Raw genomic sequence first — 9663 nt, 5'->3', positions numbered from 1 at the left:
ATGGAAAGAGTACTCTGAAGCTAGCAAGTTTGTGTGTGTGTGTGTGTGTGTGTGTGTGTGTGTGTGTGTGTGTGTATGTATGTGTATGTGTGTGTGTGTGTGTGTGTGTGTGTGTGTGTGTGTGCCTGACAATGGCTTCTTCTGCTCTTCAGTGAGTGGTCTATTTAGTCCTAAGGCATTTATATATTGTGTAAGTAAAAGACACATACTCAAGTAGCATTACAGAACTACCACAAAAGTACAGAAATGTAGCAACAGAAGTAGACACATAATTAAACACAATTAACAAATTATTCTGCCACAATTCCATTGAGAAAATAGTGTATTACCAAAAAACTATAAATTATCTGGCAGAAGTAGAAAAATGCAGACATTAGAAAATGTGCCATTCTACAATACTACAAGTTTTCCACTTTTAGATCTACAGAATATTGAACCAAGGTAGCAAGAAGAGACATAATGGATGGAGATGTTCCATAAAATTTTGGGGTGTGTAGCAGCATAAATTTCTATTATTCTTCTAATATTTCGGCTGTATACTGTCCAGCCATCTTCAGAGTGAGCCGAGGTGATTCGCCTCACTCTGATGACAGCTGGACGGTATACAGCCGAAATATTGGAAGAAGAAGTAAAATGTATGCGGCTGCGTGCCCACAATTTTACGGCACAATCATTTTGCCATGAAAATATGAAGATTCACACGTAACAGAGATGTTTTCTTAAGATTTCCTTACTGATTTTTGGTATGGCTGCTTGTAGTTCTGTCACAGACTAGGTAAAAATGTATTTTCCAGTGAGACTGGAACCGACACCTAACAGGCTAAACTTGAATCTGCGAACATGTTACTACAGACCTGCCAAATAACTGCTTCATGCCTTATTCTTTCATTGTCTCACCAAAGGCTAAGACAGATAATCTGCAATATGAAAGATGCGAGTAGTAGTAGTTTCTGCATGGAATGATCATAGACCCAAGCACATAAATTTGTTAGTCAGTGGCAAACCTTAAGTGAGAATCCTTCACAATAATTAATTGAAATGGCAACTGAACATAGCTGGATAATTCTAAAGCACTCCAGGAAGTAAGTTGATGATCGCAGAGTTGACAAACATATTCTGTGATGTTACCATGTCTCTGTCACATCAGCAGCATATTTCTTGAAGTACACAGCTCGGCACTTAAAATGTATGATGCAGGCAACTGCAGGCCAACATACCAAGTGGATAGGCCGACAAGTTTTATTACTGTTTCTGTAACTAGGAGTCAGAGGTGAACTGTAGTTCAGAATAATATCCTGATTCACCATCTGCAACCTGAACACCATAAATTAAGAGCAGGACAAATCTTCTGGGTGGACCACCTCTTCAGCAGTTGTCACAATGATTTTTGCTTTTCTATCTTCAGTTTGCTACAAACTGTTAAACTGGTCTGCTAGATGCAATTGTCTTTTTCATTTTCCTGTATCATCAGTGGTTTTACTGTAAATGTTACGAGTAGATGACATTTTTTGTTCTCCTGATGATAATAGATCGAATCTAGTGCCCTGTTACTGGAAAACAATATTATGTATGGGCTTAATCCCTTTGGTGAAGAAATGTAGCAGGAACAGCACACACTGGTAGCAGCTTTAGTAATAATAAATTAATTTTATGTGAAATCTTGTTATTTTCAACAAGACCAACACCAGTGAAAAGGCTTGGTGGCTATTGTAAAGGCTTAACAATGCCTTTAAGTTAATTCCTGGGCTAGCAATCTCAGAGCAGACCTTATTATTGCCAAACATGAAAAGTCATTAAGAATATAGAAAATTGTAAAACTACAGTTGTAGATTATGTAAGAGATGACCAAATTAAACATTTTGAGACCAGAATTCATTACTTGCATAAGGTTCCCTGTGTTAATTTTTCTCTAAATGTCTAATCACTCTGTAACACGTTTTAATGGTCCACTTGAGTCTTTTTAGAGGCTCACTTTTAGTTTGAGGTAGCGGTGAAGAGAGGCAATATAGTGTGGAGAGAGGCAACACAGTTCCAGTACAATATGGTGTTCAGTAACACTACTCAATGCAGTTGTGGGAAAAATTTATGGCAAATCTAGATCAACACCAACAGTACATTATTAAAAAAATAGTTTAAATGCAGGTGACGAGTCTCTCCTTGACCCACAAAGGAAGGATAAAATTGTCACAACTACTATGGCAGTAGCAATCTGAATGGATTCAGTTAAGTTTCAAATTTCTATGATGTAACCGGAATTATACATCACTACCAATCCCCAGTTAACCCTCAATTTATACCCAGCAATTTCATCCAAAATCTTAGCAAAGGAAAACAATCTGGATCACAGCTCAATAAAACATAGCTCTAACAGTCACAGAAAATCAAAAATGTCACTTCCCATGGAAACAATGTGGTTTATTTACACTTTCACAGGCCTCAGAGGGCCAGTACCTCCTCTGCTAGTTGTTTGCTCCATATGGCTACCTCTGGTTAACAGCATAGCTTGGAAGTCCCACACACTCTCCTTGGAAAACCAAATTGCAGACCAGCTATCACTACTGGAAGTTGACACCATACAGCCGTGGGCCACTATGCTAAATTACAACACTCGCTTCAAATGTTGGAAAATGCTGATGAAACTTCATATCTGTGAACCGGACTATAACAGAGTTTTGCACCCTTTTTATATTAGAAATCTAGCTTGGCCACTCCATATAAATCCCAAATGTTTGTCTTGAGAATCAGACTACTGAATTTCATCAACATATCCAAAGATTCCTCTGGATACTGAGACCCTTGACAAGGGCGGCCACTATCTCTTGTATTCTGCGAGTCCCCAGAGACCCTGTATTGTTTAATATCTACACATTTTCATCATTCAGCGCTGTGAGATCTTGGCACAGCCATGACCGTTTGGTCAAATGCATCTTCATATGCCCTTAATAGTACTACCCTATAACATGCTGTGTCCTGGCCAAGGATCTAGTAACTTCAATTCTCACCATAACCAGTAGAAACATTCTCAGTACGACACAGGAAAACCTCACTTCAGCTCCAGGACAATCAGCAGAATTTACACCCAACCACTAATAGCTGTTTACAAATGGAGGCATCCAGATCATGTTTCAACAACAGTGTGCTGAATTGAGGATTCCAAGTGACTTGTTAAGTCAGTATCTTCACTCCCAAGAAGAATTTGCAATCACAAATGACATGCGGTCCCCAAGCACTGTTTTCTGATATTGTTTGTCCATGTAGAACACATGTTAATCAGAGTGCAACACATAATCGTTTAAAAAGCTAATGCACAGGAAAATTTAGAACAGTGAAAGATGGGTTTCAGAGAGTTGCATTCAGTTACAAGAAGAGTACTACTTAATGTTGCAGTCATTATATCAATTGCACCATCATAACCCTCAAATGAGTACCTGTATTCTAATATCCTAGAGGCTTCATTAGTATGAAACTAATAGAAATTAAATTAAGAGCAAAAATCAAAGATTATGGGGCACTACGTAGATATTCCACACCTCTCAACTTGGTGGACCTCTTATTTTTTATTACAGTTTGAAGAATGCTTAAGACAGGAAAACAAAAATAATTATGAGAGCTACTGAAGAGGAGGACCATCCAAATAATTCTCCTGCTCTTAATTGTGCTATTCAGAATGCAACTGGCAAATCAAAATATTATTCATAACTACATTTCAGCTCCAAACATTAATTGAAGAAATCTTAATAAAGGTCATTGGCCTATTTGCTTGGTATTTTGCCCTTGACTGACAAGCTATGCAACATAAGAAATAGTTTGGATGTGGAAACATGTTCTTCCTGTTGCTAGTGTAACGAGACATTGCAATGTTACAAAACATGCGATTGAGTCTAGGAAGATCATTCCACACAGAAACTGCAACTAACCTCATCTTTCATGTTGCATATCACCTACCTTAGCTATTGGTGGGACAATGAAACAGTTAGGAATGAAGCAGTTATTTGGTAGCTCAGCAGTAACATGAGAACATAGTTTTTTGTGACAACATTCTTGAATAACTGCTTCATGGAGTTCTTGCCGCATCAGATTTGCCAGTTTTGAGCTTTTGACAATTTCCTCCATTATCAGGAGATATTTTAGTAGGCCATTAGGAACTTAAGTTTGCCAAATTATGTCATGGAGACATCACAGAGTCATGGAACAACCATATGCTACCAGAGATATTGCTGACATCTGTGACTGAAGAGCTTTGGTAGTGATGGTGAATTCATTACATTGTCGATGAGTCATCTGATTTTTCTGTTGTCTTTCAGAATCATGTGGCTGTTTCCACGCACCATTAGGAGTGAAGCCACTGCTGAATTGTGGTTTATTTGTCTCATAATGTACATAATCTAAATCATTTGATTCAGATACAGGAGATGGCAGTTTATTAATATTTGTAACTGATAATTTTTGAATGCTGAAACTGGATTCTTAACTTTCTTCTCAACACTGAGAATTCTGTATAATCTCAAAATTTATATAACTGAAGGTGGACAGGGGAGAAATGAAAGGGAAAGGACTGATGGTATCAGCTGCAACGAGGCTTTGTGCGAAATCGGCAGCAATGAGCGAAATTGAGAGCCAGACTGGGAATCAAACCCGGAATCTCTAGCTTACTAGGCAATTGCATTAACCACTATGCCATCCAGATACAGTTTTACTGCATGTCCATGGACTATCTCAGCATGCTCCCCGGCTGACTCATATTTCACCTAGTGGCAGCCCCATCTGTGTCCTCCATGTTCGCTAATTTTGTATTCCCACTGGAGACTGAATGAAATATGCATCCACACTGAAGGTTGTGGACTCATTACCCATCACAATCATTAAATTACATGAATGTGTGGTGTCTGCTCATTTGGAGATGTCCAAAAGAACAGACACCACGCTTCCATATAAATAACAATCAATTCCCCTTGTAAAACACCATGGTTCTAGACATGATCTCAAATGAAAATACCCAATTTCTAATAAACTCCATTCCAGTAACAGTTTTAGCCACCAACATGACATTTCCAGACACTTGCACAACCTATTGTACACAAAATTATGAGCTTTTGTAAGATCTTTAATGTGGTGCATCAATTAAACTATTTATATTTGTAGTACACAAGTATACATATGAAAAATACCATACACAGAACTTTAATTTTGCAAACACACAACTCAACTTGGTGTCTGATTACCTTTCAAGCTAACCTTGGCCACAGGCTAAACAACATCACCGAGCAAGGTGGAGCAGTGGTTTGCACACTGGACTCGCTTTCGGGAGGACGATGGCTCAATCCCACGTCCGGCCATCCTGATTTAGGTTTTCCGTGATTTCCCTAAATCGCTTCAAGCAAATGCTGGAATAGTTCCTTTGAATGGGCATGGCCGACTTCCTTCGCCATCCTTCCCTAATCTGATGAGACCGATGACCTCGCTGTTTGGTCTCTTCCACCAAATCAGTCAGTCAGTTAAACAACATCACACCACATCGCAACATCTGTCACCACAAACCTCATTCACAAAACAGCAGCACTGGCATGAACATGCTTGGAAACATTTTTCTATGCTGCATCGTCTCTAATACTTACGGCTGAGCATGTGACCACTCAGGCCAATTCACGAGCATCAACGACAACACCGTTTTCTAGTAGGACAGCTGTGTGATCAATGTACTAGGCAGAACACTTCGAGAAAGTTATCAAATGTACTGTGTGTGAAAGACTGATACTTTGCCTGTATCACATGATAAATTAATGTACAGAGACAGTTGTAAATACTCATGACATTCCTGTGGAAACAGATTGTAAAAAGTTAAGTAATACTTCCTACCTACGTTATAATAAAATGTGAAATGTTCCTCCTCACCCATTGTCTCAAAGCTTCTGTTGCACTTCGTGAAGTCGTGTCACGGCTGCAGCCAGAATCGAAGAACTCTCGGTGCTGTGCGGTGTGCAAAACAAATCATGCAATGTATCACTCCTTAGACTTTCTTCCAAACGTTTGTTGGCAGACCTGGATAATTTCTAGGCTCTCCTACACCTACGCTATAAAGACAAATAAGGGTCATCAGCCTCGCTTAGGCCCATGAGACAAGGTTGAATCAGTCATTTCCACTGTGCAACTACTCCCTCCCCTGCAAAAATGTAACTATTCTCAACAGACCCCCAAGTCTGACCACTGGATTGGACAACAAACACCGCAATCAGTTTCTTTACCATCACCAACTGGTTTCTACCATCTCCTCAATAAATCACACAGGAACACAGTCTAAAATCAAAGAGGGTAAGAGTATACACAAGAACCCCTCTCTTCAAATTTCTATTGAAGCAAAACACAGTTTACTCTCTTCTAGTATCCCTTGCCAAGTCTTCCTCGCCCATCAGACATGTCTCCAGTTAGCCCATTGCTTCACGCTCTGTTACGCTGCCCTTTAGTCCATGTATACTTGCTATTACCAAGCACCCACCTCGAAAACCAGCAACAGATTAAGATGTTTCCCATATTTGTGAAAGGGAATGCACTTCTGAACTTTCCACATCTAGAGAAAGAACCTTACTGCTCCGTGATTACGCACTTATAAAATACGCCTCCATGCCACCTATGTCTTCAAGAGCTCAACTCGCCTCGTGCACCTTACCACTGTCACCGACCGACCCCTCAATTTCATGAGGTGCCACAGCTCCAAGACATTATTTTCACATGCCAACATTTTGGCCAATCAGCCTTCAGAGTAGAAAATAGTCACTGTGATTATTCATTCCCTCCTAATGCTCAGAGTACATCAGTGCTGCTGCCTGTTGACACTTCCAGAAGTCTGTTCCCATAGGGTACCAGGAAACACCAGCCATTCTGTGGGAAACACATTCGCCTTGGCAGACCACCCAGTCAGGCCAGGCCAGCACCCTAAGTTGGATTGAGATTTATCTCTAGACAGGAGAATAGCCACAGTCCCACAGACACTGGCCAACTGTCACTGTCACTCACAATAGTGACCAGGCACTCGCTGACTATTGTGGTCCAGAAATGATCTGTTGCAGGTGAACTAAAACTTTGTGAGCAATAGTATCCACTCCTCCTGGAGAAAATGAAAGAACCCACTATCGTACCAATGAGTATACTTCCACTCAATGTAACAAATGGCACTGAGGCTGTTCATTATAAACTTGCCTTGACTGCTTCCGAAGTGTTACTGTGAGCATGTCCCGTGTGCTTTAGACACCTGGGATTTGCCTTGCCTCTGATACTATTTTTCTGTGTATTACACCAAATGTCTAACACTGTCTGAGCCGCAACAGGCAATGTCTGTGAATGTAGTTGTTCAGTTTCAGGTGCAGCAGACTGAATGACTGTCGCTCAGTGTCCAGCAAATGACTCAATTCTTCTCACAGCAAGCAGCACTGCCACAGGTTGCTGCATGTAAGTTTCGCGCTTTCAGTAATAAGGATGGGGAATGGTCAGAAAATCGGACTCAGTTGGAGGCCCACTTTGACACATAAAGCATTACAGGTATGGCCCGCAAAGCATTTTTTCTGTCAATGGTTGGAGTTGGCATGTACCATTTGTGTTTAAAACTGTGCCCTGATTCTCGCCCCGAGACTATTAGGCACTGAACTGGTTTAGCTGTTGACCGAACATTATGACTGTCAAGTCCATGTCGCTGCACCAAGAGTTAAATTTTGTAGACTTAAGAAGCAGCTGGCATAAACTTTCAAACATTGGATTGCTGAAGTCAAAGGGCTAGCAGGAATTGTAGGTTTCAGTGTTCTTATGGGCTCAGTTATAGTGATGTCATGTTATGTACAGAATGTGTCAGATGCATATATTCCCACTGCCTGATCTGAAAACAGATCTGTCTATTGTGGAACCTCAAACTCTTGTGGACACAAATGAAGCTGAGTTTGAGTCTACATGTATTTGCGTTGTTCAAAGTGCACACGACACTCAGTCTGAAGTTACTGCTAGTAATAAAGTGTATAAAAACAGGGCTCAGACACAAAGTAAATGTAGAGGTAAGCACTTTCAGTATCATGGTATATGACATATACTACAGAAAACTGTTAGGAAGACTTGTCCTCAGTGCTTACCGAATCATGACAAAAGCTTGTCCTAGTCATGATGCAAAATGCTTCCAGTGTGGATGGCAAGGTCATATTCAGACCACGAGTTTACAAGCCAACCCAGCTTAGGCAACATCCAATTCAGTACAGGCGCATGGCCGCAGCGTAACTATCAACAAGTGCATTCCGTAATGGTGAGGTAATTAAAGTCAGTCCAAGCAATGTCTCACAATTCTGCAGTATGAAAACCAGAAACCAAACTTTTTGTCCAGTCAAGAGCGGCTCAAAAGACCGTAAAATTGCTGTTAGACACTGGTGCATCTGTTTCCCTTGTTAATAAAGAACCATATGAAAGTATCAGTACCCCACAGCTACAGCAGCCTCCTCTGTTTTGCCTGCATACAATGGACACGAGATAACCGTATTTGTCATGTGCAGTTGGCCAACAATTTTAAGTAGAGTTACAAAAGTGTGTCATTTCATGTAATGTTCTAGAAACAGTGTAAACATACTTTGTTTAGGCTTGTCCACCCTGTGTATATAAAACAGTGTGTTACAAATCAGTGTTTCGGCGCCCCACACTAATGTTTCTGACTTGAGTAATAAGTAGAAAGAACTGTATGAACCAGGTTTATGAAGGGCTACTGATTTTGAAGTGCACATTACTGTTGAAGACAGTGTGCAATGACAGGTTTTTCGCATAAGGCTGTTCGGGAGCAGGTTGCAGAACCGCAAAGATTGAAAGACAAAGGGGTTATTCAACCCATTTCTGTGAGTCAATGGGCATTGCCCTTGGTAATTCTCAAAAAGCCATCAGGACATTTACATCTGTGAGCTGACTTTAAAGTAACAGTAAACCCACAAACCACGATGGATTCTTTTCCTTTGGAGACTTTGATAGGGAAGATTCTTTTCCAAGATTAATTTATGTGAGGCGTGCTTACAGTTACTGATGGACATGCAGTCCAAGCAATATTTCATGATAAATACTCGCCTATGTTCGTCCCAGTTTCAAAGACTACTGTTCGGAAGTACTTCAGCTCCTGCCATTTCTCATTGGTTCCTGGAACAATTAACAGCAGAAGTCCCTTATTGTACAAATTATTTGGATGATACTGTGGCTGCAGATCATACGCCTGCTGAACATTTGACAAATTTTGACTGCTTGTTTCAAGTTCTTTCCGTGGCTGGCTTAAAGTACAAAAAGGAAAATTGCTCTTTCTTCCAAGAACTATTTGATGGTTTATGGCATGTAATGAATACACAGGGAATTCATCCTGCTACTTCTAACTTGTCTGTGAAAAAAGATCTGCTAGTGGTCATAACATTAAGGAGCTCCAATCTGTCACGAGTCTTACTTATTACACCAAATTCATTAAAAACTATGCACAAATTGCAGCTCTGCTGAACTGGCTGCACTGGAAAAATATTCCTGTTGTGTGTTCCCATGAATGTCACAATGCATTTTAACAATAATGGATGCATTAAATTGTCATTTGATTCATTTTTATCCAGGTAACCTGTGGTGTTAACTGTGGATGCATCTTTTTATGGTATTAGGGTTGTGCTGTCTTGCAAA

The sequence above is a fragment of the Schistocerca americana genome, chromosome X, assembly GCF_021461395.2.
Source record: "Schistocerca americana isolate TAMUIC-IGC-003095 chromosome X, iqSchAmer2.1, whole genome shotgun sequence".
NCBI lineage: Eukaryota > Metazoa > Arthropoda > Insecta > Orthoptera > Acrididae > Schistocerca > Schistocerca americana.
This window is presented reverse-complemented; position numbering follows the sequence as displayed.